Consider the following 25115-nt stretch of genomic DNA (forward strand, 5'->3'; position numbering starts at 1 on the left):
GAATGATGTTATGAACATCATTACTACCTCAAGTTCCTTGGATAAACCTACTGGAAATGAGAAAAATAGATCTAGCTTCAAAGGATCCTTGGATGGCTTGAAAGTTCTTGAAGCAGAATCATGACACGAAAACAATTTCAAGTAAGATTTCCACTCGAAATAAGATTGTTATAGTTATAGAAATTGAATTAAAGTTTGAATATGATTATTACCTTGTATTAGAAAGATAACCTACTGTAATTAACAAAGGTTTCTTGATCTTGGATGATTACTTGGAATGGATTTAGAAAACTTGGAAGTAAACTTGCAATCTTGGAAGTATTCTTGATTTTATGAAACTAGAACTTTTGGAATTTATGAAGAACACTTAGAACTTGAAGATAGAACTTGAGAGAGAGATCAATTAGATGAATAAAATTGAAGAATGAAAGTGTTTGTAGGTGTTTTTGGTCGTTGGTGTATGGATTAGATATAAAGGATATGTAATTTTGTTTTCATGTAAATAAGTCATGAATGATTACTCATATTTTTGTAATTTTATGAGATATTTCATGCTAGTTGCCAAATGATGGTTCCCACATGTGTTAGGTGACTCACATGGGCTGCTAAGAGCTGATCATTGGAGTGTATATACCAATAGTACATACATCTAAAAGCTGTGTATTGTACGAGTACGAATACGGGTGCATACGAGTAGAATTGTTGATGAAACTGAACGAGGATGTAATTGTAAGCATTTTTGTTAAGTATAAGTATTTTGATAAGTGTCTTGAAGTCTTTCAAAAGTGTATGAATACATATTAAAACACTACATGTATATACATTTTAACTGAGTCGTTAAGTCATCGTTAGTCATTACATGTAAATGTTGTTTTGAAACCTTTAGGTTAACGATCTTGTTGAATGTTGTTAACCCATTGTTTATTATAACAAATGAGATGTTAAATTGTTATATTATCATGATATTATGATATATAATATATCTTAGTATGATATATATACAGTTAAATGTCGTTACAACGATAATCGTTACATATATGTCTCGTTTCGAAATCATTAAGTTAGTAGTCTTATTTTTACATATGTATTTCATTGTTAATACACTTAATAATATATTTACTTATCATTTAACATAATTAACCAAGTGTATCAATATCTTAATATGATTCATATCTACCTAGTAAGACGTTGTTATAACGATAATCGTTATATATATCGTTTTCGAGTTTCTTAAATTAATAGTCTCATTTTTATGTATATAACTCATTGTTAAAATACCTAATGAGATACATACTTATAATAAAATCATTTTAACTATATATATAACCATATATATGTCATCGTATAGTTTTTACAAGTTTTAACGTTCGTGAATCACCGGTCAACTTGGGTGGTCAATTGTCTATATGAAACCTATTTCAATTAATCAAGTCTTAACAAATTTGATTGCTTAACATGTTGGAAACACTTAATCATGTAAATAACAATTTCATTTAATATATATAAACATCAAAAAGTTTGGGTCACTACAGTACCTACCCGTTAAATAAATTTCGTCCCGAAATTTTAAGCAGTTGGAGGTGTTGACGTATCTTCTGGAAATAAATGCGGGTATTTCTTCTTCATCTGATCTTCATGCTCCCAGGTGAACTCGGGTCCTCTACGAGCATTCCATCGAACCTTAACAATCGGTATCTTGTTTTGTTTAATTCTCTTAACCTCACGATCCATTATTTCGACGGGTTCTTCAATGAATTGAAGTTTTTCATTGATTTGGATTTCGTCCAACGGAATAGTGAGATCTTCTTTAGCAAAACATTTCTTCAAATTTGAGAAGTGGAAAGTGTTATGTACAGCTGCGAGTTGTTGAGGTAGCTCCAGTTGGTAAGCTACTGGTCCGACACGATCTATAATCTTGAATGGTCCAATGTACCTTGGATTTAGTTTCCCCCATTTACCAAATCGAACAACGCCTTTCCAAGGTGAAACCTTAAGGATGACCATTTCTCCAATTTCAAACTCTATATCTTTTCTTTTACTGTCCGCGTAGCTCTTTTGTCGACTCTGGGCGGTTTTCAATCTTTGTTGAATTTGGATGATTTTCTCGGTAGTTTCTTGTATTATCTCCGGACCCGTAATCTGTCTATCCCCCACTTCACTCCAACAAATCGGAGACCTGCACTTTCTAACATAAAGTGCTTCAAACGGCGCCATCTCAATGCTTGAATGGTAGCTGTTATTGTAGGAAAATTCTGCTAACGGTAGATGTCGATCCCAACTGTTTCCGAAATCAATAACACATGCTCGTAGCATGTCTTCAAGCGTTTGTATCGTCCTTTCACTCTGCCCATCAATTTGTGGATGATAGGCAGTACACATGTCTAGACGAGTTCCTAATGCTTGCTGTAATGTCTGCCAGAATCTTGAAATAAATCTGCCATCCCTATCAGAGATAATAGAGATTGGTATTCCATGTCTGGAGACGACTTCCTTCAAATACAGTCGTGCTAACTTCTCCATCTTGTCATCTTCTCTTATTGGCAGGAAGTGTGCTGATTTGGTGAGACGATCAACTATTACCCAAATAGTATCAAAACCACTTGCAGTCCTTGGCAATTTAGTGATGAAATCCATGGTAATGTTTTCCCATTTCCATTCCAGGATTTCGGGTTGTTGAAGTAGACCTGATGGTTTCTGATGCTCAGCTTTGACCTTAGAACACGTCAAACATTCTCCTACATATTTAGCAACATCGGCTTTCATACCCGGCCACCAAAAATGTTTCTTGAGATCCTTGTACATCTTCCCCCTTCCAGGATGTATTGAGTATCTGGTTTTATGAGCTTCTCTAAGTACCATTTCTCTCATATCTCCAAATTTTGGTACCCAAATCCTTTCAGCCCTATACCGGGTTCCGTCTTCCCGAATATTAAGATGCTTCTCCGATCCTTTGGATATTTCATCCTTTAAATTTCCCTCTTTTAAAACTCCTTGTTGCGCCTCCTTTATTTGAGTAGTAAGGTTATTGTGAATCATTATATTCATAGATTTTACTTGAATGGGTTCTCTGTCCTTTCTGCTCAAGGTGTCGGCTACCACATTTGCCTTCCCCGGGTGGTAACGAATCTCAAAGTCGTAATCATTCAACAATTCAATCCACCTACGCTGCCTCATATTCAGTTGTTTCTGATTAAATATGTGTTGAAGTCTTTTGTGGTCGGTATATATAATACTTTTGACCCCATATAAGTAGTGCCTCCAAGTCTTTAATGCAAAAACAACCGCGCCTAATTCCAAATCATGCGTCGTATAATTTTGTTCGTGAATCTTCAATTGTCTAGACGCATAAGCAATCACCTTCGTTCATTGCATTAATACACAACCGAGTCCTTGCTTTGATGCGTCACAATAAATCACAAAATCATCATTCCCTTCAGGCAATGACAATATAGGTGCCGTAGTTAGCTTTTTCTTCAATAACTGGAACGCTTTCTCTTGTTCATCCTTCCATTCAAATTTCTTCCCTTTATGCGTTAATGCAGTCAAGGGTTTTGCTATTCTGGAAAAGTCTTGGATGAACCTTCTGTAGTAACCAGCTAGTCCTAAGAACTGGCGTATGTGTTTCGGAGTTTTCGGAGTTTCCCACTTTTCAACAGTTTCTATCTTTGCTGGATCCACCTTAATACCTTCTTTGTTCACTATGTGACCGAGGAATTGAACTTCTTCCAACCAAAATGCACACTTTGAAAACTTAGCGTACAGTTTTTCTTTCCTCAATACTTCTAGCACTTTTCTCAAATGTTCTTCATGCTCTTGATCATTCTTTGAGTAAATAAGTATGTCATCGATGAAAACAATGACAAACTTGTCAAGATATGGCCCACACACTCGGTTCATAAGGTCTATGAACACAGCTGGTGCGTTAGTCAATCCAAACGGCATAACCATAAACTCGTAATGACCATAACGCGTCCTAAAAGCAGTCTTTGTAATATCATCTTCTTTCACCCGTATTTGATGATACCCGGAATGTAAGTCAATCTTTGAATAAACAGACGAGCCTTGTAGTTGATCAAATAAGTCGTCGATTCTCGGTAGTGGGTAGCGGTTCTTGATGGTAAGTTTGTTCAACTCTCGGTAGTCGATACACAACCTAAATGTACCATCTTTCTTCTTGACAAACAAAACAGGAGCTCCCCACGGTGATGTGCTTGGTCGAATGAAACCACGCTCTAAAAGTTCTTGTAATTGGCTTTGCAATTCTTTCATCTCACTGGGTGCGAGTCTGTAAGGAGCACGAGCTATTGGTGCAGCTCCTGGTACAAGATCTATTTGAAATTCAACGGATCGATGTGGGGGTAATCCCGGTAATTCTTTCGGAAATACATCGGGAAATTCTTTTACGACGGGAACATCATTGATGCTCTTTTCTTCAGTTTGTACTTTCTCGACGTGTGCTAGAACAGCATAACAACCTTTTCTTATTAGTTTTTGTGCCTACAAATTACTAATAAGATGTAGCGTCGTGTTGCCCTTTTCTCCGTACACCATTAATGGTTTTCCTTTTTCTCGTATAATGCGAATTGCATTTTTGTAACAAACGATCTCTGCTTTCACTTCTTTCAACCAGTCCATACCGATTATCACATCAAAACACCCTAACTCTACTGGTATCAAGTCAATCTTAAATGTTTCGCTAACCAGTTTAATTTCTCGATTCCGACATATATTATCTGCTGAAATTAATTTACCATTTGCTAATTCGAGTAAAAATTTACTATCCAACGGCGTCAATGGACAAATTAATTTAACACAAAAATCTCTACTCATATAACTTCTATCTGCACCTGAATAAAATAAAACGTAAGCAGATTTATTGTCAATAAGAAACGTACCCGTAACAAGCTCCGGGTCTTCTTGTGCCTCTGCCGCATTAATATTGAAAACTCTTCCGCGGCCTTGTCCATTCGTGTTCTCCTGGTTCGGGCACTTTCTAATAATGTGGCCTGGTTTTCCACATTTATAATAAACTACATTGGCATAACTTGCTCCGACACTACTTGCTCCGCCATTACTCATTCTGACACCATTTGTTCCTTTCGTTCTGTTAACCACTGGTCTGTAGACCTCACACTTCACCGCGCTATGACCATTTCTTTTACACTTGTTGCAAAATTTGGTGCAGAACCCCGAGTGATACTTTTCACACCTTTGGCATAGCTGCTTCTGATTGTTGTTGTTGTTGTTGTTGTTGTTGTTGTTGTTGTTGTTGTTGTTGTTGTTGTTGTTGTTGCGATTGTTAATGTTGTTGGGATTATTGTTGTAGTTGCTGTTGTTGTTGTTATTGTTGTTGTTGTTGTTGTTGTTGTTGGGTCGTTTGTTGTAGTTGCGATTGAAGTTGCGATTGTTGGGATAATTGTTGTGATTTTTATTGTAATTGCTGTTGTTGTTGTATTGGTGATTCTTATCACCGTTTTCCTCCCACTTTCTTTTGACTTGCTTCACATTGGCCTCTTCAGCCGTCTGTTCTTTAATTCTTTCCTCAATCTGGTTCACTAGTTTGTGAGCCATTCTACATGCCTGTTGTATGGAGGCGGGCTCGTGTGAACTTATATCTTCTTGGATTCTTTCCGGTAATCCTTTCACAAACGCGTCGATCTTCTCTTCCTCATCTTCGAACGCTCCCGGACACAATAGGCACAATTCTGTGAATCATCTTTCGTATGTGGTAATATCAAATCCTTGGGTTCGTAACCCTCTAAGTTCTGTCTTGAGCTTATTGACCTCGGTTCTGGGACGATACTTCTCGTTCATCAAGTGCTTGAATGCTGACCACGGTAGTACGTACGCATCATCTCGTCCCACTTGCTCTAGATAGGTATTCCACCATGTTAACGCAGAACCTGTGAAGGTATGCGTAGCGTACTTCACTTTGTCCTCTTCAGTACACTTACTTATGGCAAACACCGATTCAACCTTCTCGGTCCACCGTTTCAATCCGATCGGTCCTTCGGTTCCATCAAATTCCAAAGGTTTACAGGCAGTGAATTCTTTGTAGGTGCATCCTACACGATTTCCTGTACTGCTAGATCCAAGGTTATTGTTGGTATGTAGCGCAGCCTGTACTGCGGCTATGTTTGAAGCTAGAAATTTACGGAATTCATCTTCATTCATATTCACGGTGTGTCAAGTAGTCGGTGCCATTTCCTTCAAAATAGTCAAATGGAACAAGTTAATCATACAGAATATTAAGAGTAGTTAATAGTATTTCGTAGCATAATATGAACTCATTTATAAAAGCTTTTTCTTCATATTAGCGTTTTATAAGTTTAAATTCGGGTAGTACCTACCCGTTAAGTTCATACTTAGTAGCTAATATACAATTCAACTACTACAATTCTATATGAAAAACTGATTATAATAATATTTCGCGTTCAAACTTTTATACAATATTTTACAAACTTACAATACCACTTATTTTACATAAAGCATGAAATATAGCACACAATAACTTTGATACAAGATAGATGTGAAGATAATTCTAGCTAGTACATAAGTCGTTCAGCAAAGGCAATAAAGACACGTAATTCATACGTCCAGAAACAAGTCATGCATTCTGGTTTTACTAGGACTACTTCCCATCCTTGCTCTTGTGGAACATAACTGTTATGGCCGTTGATAAGACAGCGTGTTGTAACGTCGTCAAAGGGACGAGGGTTACGTAATGACCAACAGTCTCGTAATAACCTAAAAACCTCATTTCTTACCCCAATTACCGACTCCGTCACTTGTGGGAACGTTTTGTTTAATAGTTGTAGCCCGATGTTCTTGTTCTCACTTTGGTGAGAAGCGAATATTACTAACCCGTAAGCATAACATGCTTCTTTATGTTGCATGTTAGCCGCTTTTTGTAAATCACGAAGTCCTATATTCGGATATACTGAGTCAAAATAATTTCTTAACCCGTTGCGTAAAATAGCATTTGGGTTCCCCGCAATATATGCGTCAAAGTAAACACATCGTAACTTATGGATTTCCCAATGTGATATCCCCCATCTTTTGAACGAAAGCCTTTTATAAACCAAGGCATTCTTGGAACGTTCTTCGAATGTCTTACAAACTGATCTCGCCTTAAATAGTTGTGCCGAGGAATTCTGACCGACTCTAGACAAGATTTCATCAATCATGTCTCCGGGTAGGTCTCTTAAAATATTGGGTTGTCTATCCATTTTGTGTTTTTATACTGTAAAATAGACAAGAGTTAGATTCATAAAAAAAATACTTATTAATACAAGCAATTTTTACATATATCATAAAGCATAAGCACACTATATTACATATATTACACCACACGAATACAACTATCTTATTCCGACTCGCTCGTTTCTTCTTCTTCTTTGGTTTTGGTTCGTTTTGACAAGTTTCTAGGGATATATGATGTTCCCCTAATACGAGCCGTCGTTTTCCACATTGGTTTAGAAAAATCTGGTGGTTTAGAGGTTCCCTGGTCATTGTTACAACTTAAGGGCTTCGGGGGTTGACGATACATATAAAGTTCATCGGGGTTGGAATTAGATTTCTCTATTTTTATGCCCTTTCCCTTATTATTTTCTTTTGCCTTTTTAAATTCAGTTGGGGTAATTTCTATAACATCATCGGAATTCTCGTCGGAATCCGATTCATCGGAGAATTGGTAATCCTCCCAATATTTTGCTTCCTTGGCGGAAACACCATTGACCATAATTAACCTTGGTCGGTTGGTTGAAGATTTTCTTTTGCTTAACCGTTTTATTATTTCCCCCACCGGTTCTATTTCCTCCTCCGGTTCCTCCTCTTCCGGTTCTGATTCTTCTTCCGGTTCCTCTTCGGGAACTTGTGAATCAGTCCAATATATATTTGACTCTTCGTTATTATTAGGTGAGTCAATGGGATTTGTGCTAGAGGTAGACATCTATCACACAATATCAAACATGCTAAGAGATTAATATATCACATCATATATACATGTTAATAATATATAGTTTCCAACAAAAATGTTAAGCAGTCATTTTTAAAGAAGACACGGTCGAAGTCCAGACTCACTAATGCATCCTAACAAACTCCATAAGACACACTAATGCAAATTTTCTGGTTCTCTAAGACCAATGCTCGGATACCAACTGAAATGTCCCGTTCTTATTGATTAAAAACGTTCCATATTAATTGATTTCGTTGCGAGGTTTTGACCTCTATATGAGACGTTTTTCAAAGACTGCATTCATTTTTAAAACAAACCATAACCTTTATTTCATAAATAAAGGTTTAAAAAGCTTTACGTAGATTATCAAATAATGATAATCTAAAATATCCTGTTTACACACGACCATTACATAATGGTTTACAATACAAATATGTTACATCGAAATCAGTTTCTTGAATGCAGTTTTTACACAATATCATACAAACATGGACTCCAAATCTTGTCCTTATTTTAGTATGCAACAGCGGAAGCTCTTAGTATTCACCTGAGAATAAACATGCTTTAAACGTCAACAAAAAATGTTGGTGAGTTATAGGTTTAACCTATATATATCAAATCGTAACAATAGACCACAAGATTTCATATTTCAATACACATCCTATACATAGAGATAAAAATCATTCATATGGTGAACACCTGGTAACCGACATTAACAAGATGCATATTTAAGAATATCCCCATCATTCTGGGACACCCTTCGGATATGATATAAATTTTGAAGTACTAAAGCATCCGGTACTTTGGATGGGGTTTGTTAGGCCCAATAGATCTATCTTTAGGATTCGCGTCAATTAGGGTGTCTGTTCCCTAATTCTTAGATTACCAGACTTAATAAAAAGGGCATATTCGATTTCGATAATTCAACCATAGAATGTAGTTTCACGTACTTGTGTCTATTTTGTAAATCATTTATAAAACCTGCATGTATTCTCATCCCAAAAATATTAGATTTTAAAAGTGGCACTATAACTCACTTTCACAGATTTTTACTTCGTCGGGAAGTAAGACTTGGCCACTGGTTGATTCACGAACCTATAACAATATATACATATATATCAAAGTATGTTCAAAATATATTTACAATACTTTTAATACATTTTGATGTTTTAAGTTTATTAAGTCAGCTGTCCTCGTTAGTAACCTACAACTAGTTGTCCACATTTAGATGTACAGAAATAAATCGATAAATATTATCTTGAATCAATCCACGACCCAGTGTATACGGATCTCAGTATTGATCACAACTCAAACTATATATATTTTGGAATCAACCTCAACCCTGTATAGCTAACTCCAACATTCACATATAGAGTGTCTATGGTTGTTCCGAAATATATATAGATGTGTCGACATGATAGGTCGAAACATTGTATACGTGTCTATAGTATCTCAAGATTACATAATATACAATACAAGTTGATTAAGTTATGGTTGGAATAGATTTGTTACCAATTTTCACGTAGCTAAAATGAGAAAAATTATCCAATCTTGTTTTACCCATAACTTCTTCATTTTAAATCCGTTTTGAGTGAATCAAATTGCTATGGTTTCATATTGAACTCTATTTTATGAATCTAAACAGAAAAAGTATAGGTTTATAGTCGGAAAAATAAGTTACAAGTCGTTTTTGTAAAGGTAGTCATTTCAGTCGAAAGAACGACGTCAAGATGACCATTTTAGAAAACATACTTCAACTTTGAGTTTAACCATAATTTTTGGATATAGTTTCATGTTCATAATAAAAATCATTTTCCCAGAATAACAACTTTTAAATCAAAGTTTATCATAGTTTTTAATTAACTAACCCAAAACAGCCCGCGATGTTACTACGACGGCGTAAATCCGGTTTTACGGTGTTTTTCGTGTTTTCAGGTTTTAAATCATTAAGTTAGCATATAATATAGATATAGAACATGTGTTTAGTTGATTTTAAAAGTCAAGTTAGAAGGATTAACTTTTATTTGCGAACAAGTTTAGAATTAACTAAACTATGTTCTAGTGATTACAAGTTTAAACCTTCGAATAAGATAGCTTTATATGTATGAATTGAATGATGTTATGAACATCATTACTACCTCAAGTTCCTTGGATAAACCTACTGGAAATGAGAAAAATAGATCTAGCTTCAAAGGATCCTTGGATGGCTTGAAAGTTCTTGAAGCAGAATCATGACACGAAAACAATTTCAAGTAAGATTTCCACTCGAAATAAGATTGTTATAGTTATAGAAATTGAATTAAAGTTTGAATATGATTATTACCTTGTATTAGAAAGATAACCTACTGTAAGTAACAAAGGTTTCTTGATCTTGGATGATTACTTGGAATGGATTTAGAAAACTTGGAAGTAAACTTGCAATCTTGGAAGTATTCTTGATTTTATGAAACTAGAACTTTTGGAATTTATGAAGAACACTTAGAACTTGAAGATAGAACTTGAGAGAGATCAATTAGATGAAGAAAATTGAAGAATGAAAGTGTTTGTAGGTGTTTTTGGTCGTTGGTGTATGGATTAGATATAAAGGATATGTAATTTTGTTTTCATGTAAATAAGTCATGAATGATTACTCATATTTTTGTAATTTTATGAGATATTTCATGCTAGTTGCCAAATGATGGTTCTCACATGTGTTAGGTAACTCACATAGGCTGCTAAGAGCTGATTATTGAAGTGTATATACCAATAGTACATACATCTAAAAGCTGTGTATTGTACGAGTACGAATACGGGTGCATACGAGTAGAATTGTTGATGAAACTGAACGAGGATGTAATTGTAAGCATTTTTGTTAAGTAGAAGTATTTTGATAAGTGTCTTAAAGTCTTTCAAAAGTGTATGAATACATATTAAAACACTACATGTATATACATTTTAACTGAGTCGTTAAGTCATCGTTAGTCGTTACATGTAAATGTTGTTTTGAAACCTTTAGGTTAACGATCTTGTTGAATGTTGTTAACCCATTGTTTATTATAACAAATGAGATGTTAAATTGTTATATTATCATGTTATTATGATATATAATATATCTTAGTATGATATATATACAGTTAAATGTCGTTACAACGATAATCGTTACATATATGTCTCGTTTCGAAATCATTAAGTTAGTAGTCTTATTTTTACATATGTATTTCATTGTTAATACACTTAATAATATATTTACTTATCATTTAACATAATTAACCAAGTGTATCAATATCTTAATATGATTCATATGTACCTAGTAAGACGTTGTTATAACGATAATCGTTATATATATCGTTTTCGAGTTTCTTAAATTAATAGTCTCATTTTTATGTATATAACTCATTGTTAAAATACCTAATGAGATACATACTTATAATAAAATCATGTTAACTATATATATAACCATATATATGTCATCGTATATTTTTTACAAGTTTTAACGTTCGTGAATCACCAGTCAACTTGGGTGGTCAATTGTCTATATGAAACCTATTTCAATTAATCAAGTCTTAAAAAATTTAATTGCTTAACATGTTGGAAACACTTAATCATGTAAATAACAATTTCATTTAATATATATAAACATCAAAAAGTTCGGGTCACTACATTACTAACATAACAATTAATAATAAAACATAAACTTGTTCGATTACGAATTATATGTTTTAATATTTATAAATGATATAGGTTCGTGAATCGAAGGCCAACCCTGCATTGTTCAGTATCGTTGTATGCATATTTTTACTACAAAATATCGTATGGTGAGTTTCATTTGCTCCCTTTTTAAATGCTTTTGCAATATATATTTTTGGGACTGAGAATACATGCGCTTTTATAAATTTTTGACAAAATAGACACAAGTAATCGAAAACTACATTATATGGTTGAATTATCGAAATCAAATATCGCCCTTCAAGTCTGGTAACCTAAGAATTAAGGAAATGACCCCTAATTGACGCGAATCCTAAAGATAGATCTATTGGGCCTAACAACCCCCATTCATGTCTATGGATGGCTTTAGTACTTCGAGATTATTATTCTACAGACGCCGATGTTTGTGGGGATATTCTATGCATTATGGTTAATGTCGGTTACCAGGTGTTCAATCCATATGAATGATTTTTATGCAGATGGCTATATGCATGCATGATGTTTATAAGAAATGAAAATATGAAATCTTGTGGTCTATTAAAATTATGGAAATGAATATTGTTGATAAACTAATGAACTCACCAACCTTTTGGTTGACTCTTTAAAACATGTTTATTCTCAGGTATGAAAGAAATCTTCCGCTGTGCATTTGCTCATTTTAAAGATATTACATGGAGTCGTTCATGGCATATTTATGCCATTTCATCGCGATGGTACCATATGTTATTATATTCGTCAAAGTGGATTTTGGACGGGTTATGACATGTGGTATCAGAGCAGTGGTCTTAGCGAACCAGGTCTTGCATTAGTGAGTCTGATTGATAGTCGTTAGAATGCATTAGCAAGTCTGGACTTCGACCTTAGCTGCATATTATAAGTTTTGTTTATCATTTCTAGTGAAAAATTACCAGATTATCATTCCTAAGTCTTGACACGTCCTACTGCCTTTATTGCATAGATAGTGTATAGACAAATTCATATCTTAGCGTATCTATTACGGTAAACTTTGCCTGATATCTCCGGTAAATTTCTCCATAATTTAAGGGATCTGGGTACTATATATATCTATGCATATTATGCATTGAGAATACCATCCAACTATCACTTACAATCACTAATCTTTTTATACCGAAAATCTTTTTTGTGATCACGTAAGATGACCTCTACGAATCGACCAAGTTCCTCTGACTCCGAAGACAGCGTGACGGGAGCACACCAACCGATCAACTACCATGATTTCTTTAGAAAGTGGGGATGGGTTCGCGAAATACTTACCCTATGGAGAAATAAAGAAGGTACTCCATATCACGAGCCGAACTTACCACCTAACGTCAGAGTGCTCGATCCGCTTACCGGCGAACCTGTTAGCAATACTGTTTTCACTCTTTTCGCATGGATTTTCCGCCTTGAAGGTCGGATCGAGGTCGTTAAGGATAGTATTCGTCCTCTACTCTCGAATTCTAATCAGATAGGATTATTAGAAGAAGTTAGAAGACTTCGAACTAAATATCAAGAATTGACAAACCTTACGGAAGAATGGGTAGAACTAATTCATAGACTCGAGTGTAAAGTAGAAACCTTGGAGGTGACGGTGTTCGATTTGGAAGCTAGGCTCGCATCTACTACGCAGGTACTACAAGCAGTACTAACACCAGCAGCAACACCACCAGCACCAGCACCATTTCCACCACCACAAGCTCCGTAAGCACCACAGACATCGAAGAGTATCGAGAATGATGAATTATGAAATACTAATTCATTACTTTCTGTTCACGATTAAAAGATATATGTATATATATTTATGTATATCTCGAGATCGTAATGAAAATTCTTTTCATATCAACTATGACGTGTGAAATATTTTAACGGGTAGGTAATACTCGAGAAAGATAAAAGAAGTTTTAAATGGCTTCTATCATAATTAATTCACATATGTTATCATTCACATCTTTCATCAACGATTTAACAATCGATATCTATAAATTCATGATTACATCTGAAGAAAATATATATGTAAGTATATTTTCATAAAGATTGTAATTAAAAATTCTTTTGTACAAACTGTTAATCGTGAAAATATTTTAACGGGTAGGTAATACCCTAGAAATATTTAGATCTCACATTAACATGTTACACTGTACATTCTTCGAATCTGATTCAACAATCGTTTACTATCCTACCTACATCCATAGATATACGAATCCGTTCATCACAGAATAACCATTTTCATTCAATTTCATATTTGGATTTTGACCTATCAGAATCTAACAAGTGGCATAATGAAGAAAACATTGGACAAAATAAAATTTGTTAGAAACAAACAAATTAACTATGAGAAATTTTGTTAAGAATCCACGCTAACAAAATCCTAGCTAACTGTTCCTAGCTAACTGTTAATTCCGTATTACATTTTATTTATCGCAATTTAATTATCTCAATATTTATCACAATTTAAATTCTCACAATTTTATTTATCGTCATTTAAATTTATGTTATTTATTTTACGCACTTTAAATATTGGGACACGTATACAATGTTTTGACATATCATATCGACGTCATCTATATATATTAATTGGAATAACCATAGACACTCTATATGCGGTAATGCTCGAGTTAGCTATACAGGGTTGAGGTTGATTCTAAATAAAATATATACTTTGAGTTGTGATCGAGTCTGAGACATGTATACGATGGGTCACGACATGTATTAATTAATTCGAATATTATATATTAAACTATATATGAATTTTTGAACTACTAATTGTGGACTATTAACTATGGACTACTAACATTGGACAATTAAAATGAATTAAAATATTGATTATAACATATGAAACTAAACATTTCTTCAAGTTTGCCACTTGATTTCATCTTGAACATCCTTTGTATCTTGACGATTACCATCAGCGTTTATTAATCTAAAAACACAATTCTCTTGAAACCCCTCAGTTTGATAACCGACGATTCAGATATGGTAACATTGAATGCTGATGAAGCAGCAAACACTGTAGATAGTCTTAATGGCCAAAAGTTTGATGATAAAGAATGGAATGTTAGAAACGCTCAATAGAAAAATTGGTACTGAAAAATGGATTGAACAAACCGTGAAGGAGACCGAGGACAAATACAAGGACCAAACCCTATATTCAAAGAATCCAGATAATTCTGTATCCGATGAAATATTTAGAGAATATCTTGCTCTGTACCATGTTAAATCTTGTGGAAAATCTTTCTTCTTCAGCCTTTGAACATAAAAATTCTGAAAATATCATCATAAATATCTTCGATATTTCTGAGGATATTTTCATAAATATTCTTGTCCAAAATTAATTATCTCTTTGTGTTATCTATGTTATATCATAAAAGAAACTGATTTAGTTTCTATCACTCTGTAAAAATTGCGTTTAAATTATGAATGAATTCTGGAGAAATGTTGGGAATTTAAACATGAGTTAGTATAATATAATGACGCCCGACCAACGTGATTATATTACAGTAAGTCATGCTGAATTTCTAATGGAATGTGATGAGTCACAGATCACAACCTCATCATGTGCCATGTTACATAACTCTTTCATTCTACTAAACCTCTAAACATATCGAGAACATATTTTCTTGATATTTCTATCTTTCCGTGATTTCTGGTAATTTACCAAATCAAATCGTGCTATTACGTTCCTTCCTGCTTAGATCATTATGATCAATTGAAATTTCATACCTACGAATTCTGGACCATTATTCGCTTTATTTGAAGTCGGGAAGAGAAAACAAAAGCATGGAACTTCTAAATATGAAGAATAATATAAAGCCCAACAACAACATCGAAATTACAAACCTTGTATATCAATACGGATAACAACGTAAATACACGGGAGAATGAAAAACAATATAACCCCAAGGTAATAGTAGAAGTTAACAGATTCCTCCGGTGGTAGATGAAAAAGTAGGAAGAAAGAAGCGATTGTCAAAAGAAGGACAAGGATCAGTATTGGATTAAGAATTTTTTTACAATCTTTAGAAGTAGGGATTAAGGAAGAAAGTATAGGAATGGTGAGAATAATGAAACGGAAGAGGTAAATTTATAATGGAAGTATTCGACTTAGCAATCAAGGCAGATGGTCGCATTTAATTAAAGAAATTTTAATTTCCTTATTCACCAAAGAATCAGATCTTATAGATCACGAAGATATATATATATATATATATATATATATATATATATATATATATATATATATATATATATATATATATATATATATATATAGAGGTATGAACCAAATTTTAAATGGATATGTATATGACTATGGATATGGATGAACAATAACTAAATGGATATGGCATCACGCCCACACCCGATCCGTATCCGATCCGTTGACATCTCTGGGATGAAGGATTGAAGATAGAACCAAAAGAAATTGTGATGTAGAATGAAGTACAACAGAATTAGAATTGAATTGGACAAATGTTTGTTAATTTTTATATATAATATATTCAATGGCTCATAATATAAAGTCGTAAGTGAGCTAATTTCAAACACTTGAGGATTCAAAACTATGAAATCATAATCTCTAAAAATTTATGGGATCCCATTATTATATTTAGTGGTATCCTATAAAAAATAATTTTTTTGATAAATTTCAGAAAACTAGTGGTGTCACAGAACCCCGTCCGGATACACCTATACTCGCCACTGGTGCCATAGATAAGATTTCTAACATGCTCATTAACAAAGTGAAGTTAATACGGACTAATGGTAAAATAACTAAACAAGCAATATTTTATTTTTCAAATATATGTTTTATTTTGCAACAATAAAATTACTTACATAAATACAAATGAAAGATATATACATACCTTGATAAGATAAATGTGTTGAAAAATCATATATAAGCATGTGATTTTGAGATGTATAAAAGAATAAATGTGTGTGAAATTTGGTTGGTGAGTTTGATATTTGTATTTTTTAAGGTTGTTTAAATGGAGTAAATGAGTTTGAAGTTTGGATGAATTCAAATCTATCTATCTATCTATAACATACCATAAATCGTGAAGATTAGTCTGACGTGTCAGTCCCTAATCTTCCCTTAATCATTTATGCTGACGTGTTAATTCATAACTTAATCCTGATTAACACTATTACACGCTGGCACAAAACTCTGCAGAAATCTCATTACCTTAATCTGCCAAGAAATCTAATTACTTATCGTACCATTCTCACTGAAATTCCAAGTGCATCCGATTAGGGTTTGTTTTGGCGATTGTTATTGTCTCACAAACGATTAGGGTTCTTTATGGTTATTATGACGATCGCTCCAAATCCATATGGACGAACACGTCATTCATCGATTTCATTGCGAGGTATTTGACCTCTATATGATACGTTTTGTAAATATTGCATTCTTTTGAAAAGGCACATCATAACTGCATATTTAAATCAAAGGTTTTCGACAGCTGATGATTTCTACATATAGACAATCACCGTAAATAATAGTTTACAATAGTACTTTCGTTGACAATGCAGTCAAAATAAGATACATGGTGATGATTTGGTGAATGCAACGTTTCCTTGAAAAATATGCCATGTAAGACTCCATGCACATAGCTTGTCTAACATATAAGCAAACATCGGAAGACTTCTAGGAAATCTGAGAATAAACATGCTAACAAGTGTCAACACAAAGGTTGGTGAGTTCATAGTTTTAGTGTTTCGCATAATCTGTATATAAAGGTGGATCACAAGATTTAAGTTGTTTCATCCGAAATGTTTATCAAAATATTCTACGAAATTGAGCACCCTGGTAACTAAACTTAACGTATATATAATTTATACCCTTTGTATAATCATCTTAATAATACACGCAAACCAACGTGTACGCTTCTCAAATAGCATACATCCGTTAAAAGGCTAGTGCTCTAGCTCAGACGGGGATATCAAGCCCTATGGATCCATATACTACTACTCGCACCCACCAGTTCTTATAACCGGCAGTTACTAGTTACCAAAGCTAAGGGATTTTCGGTTCAAACTCGGTGTAGAATTTAGTATGTACTTGTATCCATTGCGTTTAAAATAAAGTGCATGTATTCTCAGCCTAAAAATATAGATTGCAAAAGCAATTAAAAAGGAAGCAAATGAAACTCACCTTAGCAGCATAAAAAGTCGTTCACCAAAATGTGATCGAAACTCGAATTACCAAATAATCGTAGATCTCAACCTAGAGAACATATGTTGGTCAATAAATGTCTATCAAGCTAGGTCAGGTCATAGTATATCACAATCCTAATGCTCGAGATTGACATACAAAAGTTATCCAAAGTCGTTTCAAAAAGTCAATTTTGACAGTTGTTTAACAAAACGAGACGTACCTTATATAAGGATTCATTTACTCGGTTGATAATATTCAAAAATCCAATTTATCAATCTCGTAAACCAGTTGTTTAAATCTTAATTGCAAATTCAAAAGCAATTTCAATTAACGTCAATCATAATTCAGTTGATCATATCTTTTAATCCGTTCATCGAAACTATTCGATATCTAAATGAAAAGTTATTGATTTTTCGCCAGCTTTCAAAAAACATTTATATCATATACCTTTTACCAGTAATATATGTATTTAATTCGTGATTCATCATAAACTGTTTACCGACGAAATTTAGCATACAAGCTTGTATAAATATATATACTCGAGCACTAGACATGGATACACTATTAGTATATAAAAGATAAAATATAAATGCTTACGTATCAATATTGTGATTCAATATTTCAGAAAAGTACGTAGACGTAACGGAGATGATAAACACTAGGTTTGATTCATAAATATACCCCTGAACATTAACCATAATTTCCTTACCTCTATCCCGCTTGAAAACCCATTTTGAAAGTGACACACTCATAACCTCGTCTTAATATTTTATGTATAATACTAATATTACTAATTAAGATTAATAATAATAATAATATTAATCTTAATAATAGTAATAATAATAAGATTAATAATAATAATATTAATCTTAATAATAATAATAATAATAATAATAATAATAATAATAATAATAATAATAATAATAAATATAATACGGAGTAATATAGATAAATGTGAGTGTGTATGAATTAAGCCAGAACTCGATCAATTTATAGAACCTTTTCTAAAAAAGTACCCCATGCGATCACATGGGATTTGTGCTTCAAGGCCATGCGATCGCATGGCCCTCTGATCCAGCTCACAAACTTTTAACTTTTTGTTTGTCGACATAATTTTATATAAAATATATAATATATTTAATTTATATAATTAATTATATATTATATTAAATTCACATGCATAGTTGACTTGTAATTTTTGTTCCGATAAGTCGTACGTCATCACTCGACTTATGTCCCGGTTCCGGTTTTTCAAATGTCCTTTCGTACGCTGAGAAAACTTGTATTTTACATTTCGTGTCACGTACCTTTGTCAAAATATAGCCTTAAATTATCCCTAAACTATACCACTCAAAGTAAATCTTAAACTTTCGAGTATTTTGGTCATTTACTTCTATAAATCATCGTCTCGCTATTTGTTAATATATATATAATAACAATTCGTTTTTATGACCAAGTTAATATTATATTTTATCGTATTTGTTAAATATATATTTTCAATATTAATAAACACGTTTTAAAATACATATCGCAAGTTATTCATATATCTAATTCCAACAGTTAATATTCCTTATTATTGTATGTGTCCAAATTATGTTATTTAAACAAACACTTTACCATTTATTCTGAATACCGTTAAGAATGGATGATTTCCCAAATCAACGTGAACCTCACAACAGAGACCCGTAATAATATCATAATCCTTAAGGGACTCATTAAATATCTTTTAATTCAATCGTTTGGCATAATCTTTTAATTCCGTAGTTGAATATATCAATCAGATAATCAAACCAATAAGTTTAATGCACGGTATCATTTACTTAACACTTTGTTACGTTTTCAAGTTATAGTATATGTATCTATTTACATATAATTGTTCGCGAATCATTGAGAACAATCGAAGGGTAATTGAATAGTTCAAAATTTTGAGATTCAACTTTATAGACTTTGCTTATCGTGTCGGAAACTTTAAAGATTAAGTTTAAATTTGGTCAGAAATTTCCGGGTCATCACAGTACCTCCCCATTAAAGAAATTTCGTCCCGAAATTTGAGTGAGGTCGTCATGGCTAACAATAAAAATGTTTTCATGATGAATATGTGTTGATAAATAGAATTTTTATCACCGTTGAATAATATGGATAAAACAATCCAATTACTCGAAGCGTATGAGAGAAGTTATCGTAAAAGAGTGAAATGAGGAAATAGAGATTCGTTTTTAACTCTTGACGTAGTAACGATTGATTTTCAGAATTTAAGGAATAGAAAATATTCATAATCTATATAAGATTTGATTCTTCGGAATTTGCGGAAATTAGGATTTTCTTTGATTAAATGCGTAATCTGCCTCGATTGCTATGTCTGATATTTCGCTATAAATTGACCTCTTCCGTTTCATTTATTTTTACCACTCCTATAATCTTCTTTCTTATTTCATACATCCCAATAGATTGTGAAAATGCTTAATCCAATTCTGATTCTTGATATTTTCCTGGCTATCGTATCCTTCATTCTTCTTTTTCATCTGCCACCAGAGGAAGTTATTTTCTTCTACTATTACCTTGGGGTTATAGTATTTTTCATTCTCCCGTGTCTTTATATTGCTATACGCATTGATATACACGGTTTGTAATTTCGGGGTTGTTATCGGCCTTTATATTCTCCATTATATTTCGGAGCTTCATGCTTTCGTTTTCTCTTCCCGACCTTAAGTCAAGCGGATAATGGTCCAGAATTCGTAGGTATGGAGTTTTGGATGAACATAGTTAATGTTCTAAGAAAGAAATTGTAATGACACGATCTTGATTTGTCAAATTACCAGAATATCCGAAAAAGACCGAATCATCAAGAAATATATTTTCTTGATATATTTAGGGATTATATGGAATGAAAGAGTTATGTAACATGGTTCATGATGAGGGTGGGATCTGTGAACCTTTATCACGTTCCATTAGAAACTCAGCATGACTTACTGTAATATAATTACGTTGATCAAGTGTCATTATATTATACTAACTCATGCTTCAGTTCCCATCATTACTTCAAAACATCCATTTTTCGAATTTTTCAGATTTTAGAAACTAAAATAGTTTCTTTTATGATGTAACAAAGATAGCGTGAAGAGATAAATGATTTCAGATAAGAATAGTTATGAAAATATCTTCAGAAATATGGAGGATATTTATAATGGAAGATACGATGATATCTTAGAATATTTAAGATAAGATGATGATGAAGAATATTGTCCGCAAAGGTTTTAGAGTAAGGAGCAAGGTATTTGCTAAGGATTTCAGCAGACACTGAATCATTTGATTCTTTGAAGGTAGATTTCGTTTTTGTGATTTGTCTACAGCCTCCTTCATGGTCTGCTCAATCCGTTTTCCAGTTCCAAACCTTCTCTTTTTCTCAACTTTACCACCATACTATTCTTTATCATCAAACTTTTGACTGTTAAGGTCGTTTATAGTTTTTGCTGCTTCATCAACATTGTTCCAATTTCAGAGAACTAGTTCATAGTTTGGGATGTTTTTCAGAAACTTCACATTCGAAGTATGTAAGTCTAGAAGATAGACATTATATGTATATATAACTGTTGACGTAGAATTGCTGCGATATTCAAAATACTGATTGCTAATTCCCGGTAGTTAATATGGCAATTATTGTTACAAGATGTGGATGAGTACATGATACAGTTTCAATGAGTATAAGGATTTTTCGGAAGGTCAAAGATCAATGAAGTTGTTGGTAAATTTACTGCTAATGTGGTGGAACATGAAAGGTTCCCCAGTAACGAAAACGTATATGCCAAAATTACAAGTCTGAAAGGTCGTCGTTGACTGGTTGAATGGTTGATAATACTGGATACTTTGAAAAGGAATTGCAAGGTTATTTTTGGTAAAAACAATGCTAAAGGATCTTGCATAGTTTTGAAGTCAAAGTATAGCTTTGAAAGATGTAGAGATCTAAGAATGATGTCACCGGTTCAGAGTTATGGCTTGGATTCTGATCCGTCGATATCAGAATATGTGATTGAATTTGTATGAAATGATTGTGTATCATTGTGAAGATAGTGAGTATAGTTAATGATTTTTGAATCAAAATTGAAGAATGTACAGTATAACATATTAATTGTGAACTTAAATATTTTCCGGGTATTACCTACCCGTTAAAGATTTCACAATTAATACTTTGTACAAAAGAATTTTTATTACCGTCTTTATGAAAATATATGTATGTATATTTTCTTCAGATGTAACACAGATTTAATGAGTTAATATCATATTAAGCTCATTTAATTTTCGGCTTGACTTAGAAATGATTAATCTCTAAAACATTAAAGATTACATAATCTTTGCGGAGTATTTCGCTAATGTAATCGATACTTCATTATTTATTCTTATTCCTCGATGAAGGATGTTGATGCTCGTGGAATTTTTGTGAACCTTACAAGGCACAGATGATGTTTTCTGGAAAGTTTCGAGTACATCGAAAATGAAAATGTAAAATCAATTATGTAATTGAATAATACACTTGGTTTATTATGAAATGGAATTCATTAAGTTGAAACAAAGATTGTAGTCAACAATGGTTAAGTTGTTAAGGAAGGATGTACATCATTGCATATTAGTAATATGAACTAACCGAGTAGTACCTACCAGTTAAGATTCACACGTAATAGCTTAGTACGAAAAGATTTATTTTGATTTCAAAATTCATATATATTAAATATACATAAAATTTCTTCAGGGGAAATAAGTTAATACTTCATCGGTTATTGTTGCTGGTATTTCTTGGTAACTACGATGCGTATGACGTTGATGTTCAAGGTACATATTGTGATGTTGAGGCTTGCGGTGCGGATGTTGTTGGTGGTGGTAATGGTACTGTTGGTGTTGTTGTCGGTGGTACTGTTGATGCCGGAGATTCTGCTGGTGCTTGTAACCTTTGCACCATATTCTTCAAAGCCACTACCCGAGCGCGAAGCTCGTTGACTTCTTCTACTACACCGGGATGATTGGCGGTTCGGACGAGCGGATGAATAAGATCCAGAATTTGAGAGAGTATATGATCATGACGAGATATTCTGGAGATGAGAGAGAAAATGGTATTACGAACAGGTTCGCCGGTAAGTGCTTCAGGTTCTTCGCCAAGAGGGCAATGTGGTGGATGGAAGGGATCACCTTCTTCTTGTCTCCAATAATTAAGTAGGCTACGAACCCATCCCCAGTTCATCCAGAATAGATGATGGCTAATTGGTTGATCCATTCCGGTTACACTGTCTTCGGAATTCAGGTGAATATCCATATCGGAATAGCTGTCAGAGTTTAAGGAATTTGAACTAGATACGGGATCCATCTTGTATAATTAGGGAGATGATTTTTGATATGATTTAGATTATAGAATTTAGTTTGGTATTCTTCAATACATAATTTACATATGTATATATAATACCAAATTCCATAAATCACGGAGAAATTTTCGGAAGATGTCAGAAAAAGTTTACAGTAACAGATACGCTAAGTTATGAATTTTGTCTATACACTATTCATGCAATCAATGCAGTAAAACATGTCTAGACTAAGAATGATAAGCAGGTAATTTCCGACAAGAAATGATAAGCAAAACTTTTGACATGAAGACACGGTCGAAGTCCAGACTTACTAATGCATCCTAACAACTATCGTTTGGCATAATCTTTTAATTCTGTAGTTGAATATATCAATCAGATAATCAAACCAATAAGTTTAATGCACAGTATCATTTACTTAACACTTTGTTACGTTTTCAAGTTATAGTATATGTATCTATTTACATATAATTGTTCGCGAATCATTGAGAACAATCGAAGGGTAATTGAATAGTTCAAAATTTTGAGATTCAACTTTATAGACTTTACTTATCGTGTCGGAAACGTTAAAGATTAAGTTTAAATTTGGTCAGAAATTTCCGGGTCATCACAGTTATAATCCAATTAGGGTTCTGATTCTCATATACGATTTGGTGTATGTGAAATTAGGGTTTTCGTTTTCAACTACTGTGGAGTGCACCTCATCTGATTGTTTACATCTCCTTCGAAAAATCTGTAAGTCTCAAATCCCCTAAACATATTCTCAAATCGACTAATAGCCTTGGATTGTTTACGATTTCATATTAAACGTTCTCATCTAATAACGATTTTATCCATGCTGAATGGTTTAATTTTTTACATGGGTATTTGTGGTTTGCATTTTGATTTCTTCTTAAACGATTCCGTTTTATTTCATCTTCATTTATGTATTAATATAGTATTTTAGTACGATTTTATATTACAAAAAACTGATGTTGTTCAATCGATGAGGTGCTTCAAATAGGATCGATTTGTCATCTCAAACAGTGTTGTTCTATGCTTGATTTAAGGTTTATATGCTTACTCGCTTTGTTATTTTCTTAGTTTTTTTTATTTAATTGCGCTTTTCTCCAATGATCTTTCAGTTCTTGCTTACTGCGATCGGTTGTAAATTTCCCAGGTAATTTAGGGTTTTGATTTGACTTTTTTATTGTCGGATGTTGTTGCGTTCCAATTTCGCATTCTTCGTTATTATTAGCGTTCAATCGATGATCTGTTTATCTGTTTGAAAAGTCACACATCATTTCAGGAAGCAATAGCCGGAGAGTTCAAGTGTGTGTGATTTCTAGTCTACTTTAGATGAAGTACCAGAGGATAAAATCCCGATTTTTGAAGTTGTGGTTTCATTTTTTCTTTCAAAAAGTTTTCTTCTTTACGAGGTTTATAGAATATCTTCAGTTAAAAATAAAAGATGCATCAGGAGATGCCAAGAAGATGAGAATGAATTCTTTGCGTTTTTCATGATACAGGAAGCCTTTTCTTCATTGGGTTTTTGAATTAAATGTTCACTTATTAAGCTTTGTAATCTAAGTTAGAGTATGTGATCTAATAGGTTGTTTTTTGGTTGTTTTGTCTTATGAAGGCCAATGCTGAATTTAGGATGGTACTAACCTCCGTGGGAATAGCTTCTTGGACTCAAACAAGGTTATGAGGCAAGTTTGTGAATTTCGTGTATGTAAAATTTTTGACAATGTTATCCACGAGGAAGGGGGGGGGGGCATTTCAACCTCTTCGGGAAAATGAGTAGTTTTGGAACTGTCAGATTATTAAATTACTTCAAGCTAAAATTAAGTGGGTTGAATGGCTTAAAAATGTTTGTTGCAGCTTACCTCCTTTTGTTTAATTTAAAACAAAGGGCTCATTGTTCTAATAGCATCATCGTAGCCTTACATCAAATTTTATGAAACTTATAAAATGACAAAAAGAAGTGCCGATTGTC

This window comes from Rutidosis leptorrhynchoides, chromosome 1 (genome assembly GCF_046630445.1).
Source record: "Rutidosis leptorrhynchoides isolate AG116_Rl617_1_P2 chromosome 1, CSIRO_AGI_Rlap_v1, whole genome shotgun sequence".
Taxonomy (NCBI): Eukaryota; Viridiplantae; Streptophyta; class Magnoliopsida; order Asterales; family Asteraceae; genus Rutidosis; species Rutidosis leptorrhynchoides.